Source organism: Bison bison, unplaced genomic scaffold, assembly GCF_000754665.1.
Source record: "Bison bison bison isolate TAMUID 2011002044 unplaced genomic scaffold, Bison_UMD1.0 scf7180017864256, whole genome shotgun sequence".
NCBI lineage: Eukaryota > Metazoa > Chordata > Mammalia > Artiodactyla > Bovidae > Bison > Bison bison.
The window spans coordinates 2162952-2163373 of NW_011494828.1; the positions used below are offsets into that span (position 1 = coordinate 2162952).

The 422-nt window shown below is 54.5% G+C and overlaps 1 protein-coding gene across 1 annotated transcript in view; it reads left to right on the top strand.

Moving 5' to 3' along the window:
- The window catches only part of LURAP1 (leucine rich adaptor protein 1), a 21341-nt gene that overhangs the window by 3485 nt on the left and 17434 nt on the right, over positions 1 to 422 (top strand). The window lies entirely within an intron of this gene.

The following is a 422-nucleotide window of genomic DNA, read 5'->3' on the forward strand; positions in this document are numbered from 1 at the left end:
CACTGGGGGGGGGTGTGTGTGTGTGTGTGTGTGTGTGTGTGTGTATCAGTGGCTAAATTCCAACCACTGTTTTAGACCCAGCTCCTCTACTCCAGGGGCTTCCCTGGTGGCTCAGACGGTAAAGAATATACTCCAAGAAGGCTTCCAAAACCCTCTGTAGCTCTGTTAGCACTCCTCCTTAAAATCCCACTTCCCTAACTGAGGGTGCTTAACCTTCCTTCAGCAAACATTCATTGGGCGCCTGCTGAGTGCCTGGCTGGACTCAGCGCCACAGTCGGGAGAAGGCGCTGAGTTTCCTTCAGGTGCATACTCAGCATCACCCAGCCTCACCCATTCCGGAGCCAGAGGTGTATGCGCAGCACCCGAAGATCCACGCTCACGCACACACATACCGAGCTCTGCGCCGCTTTTCTGAGTGTTAC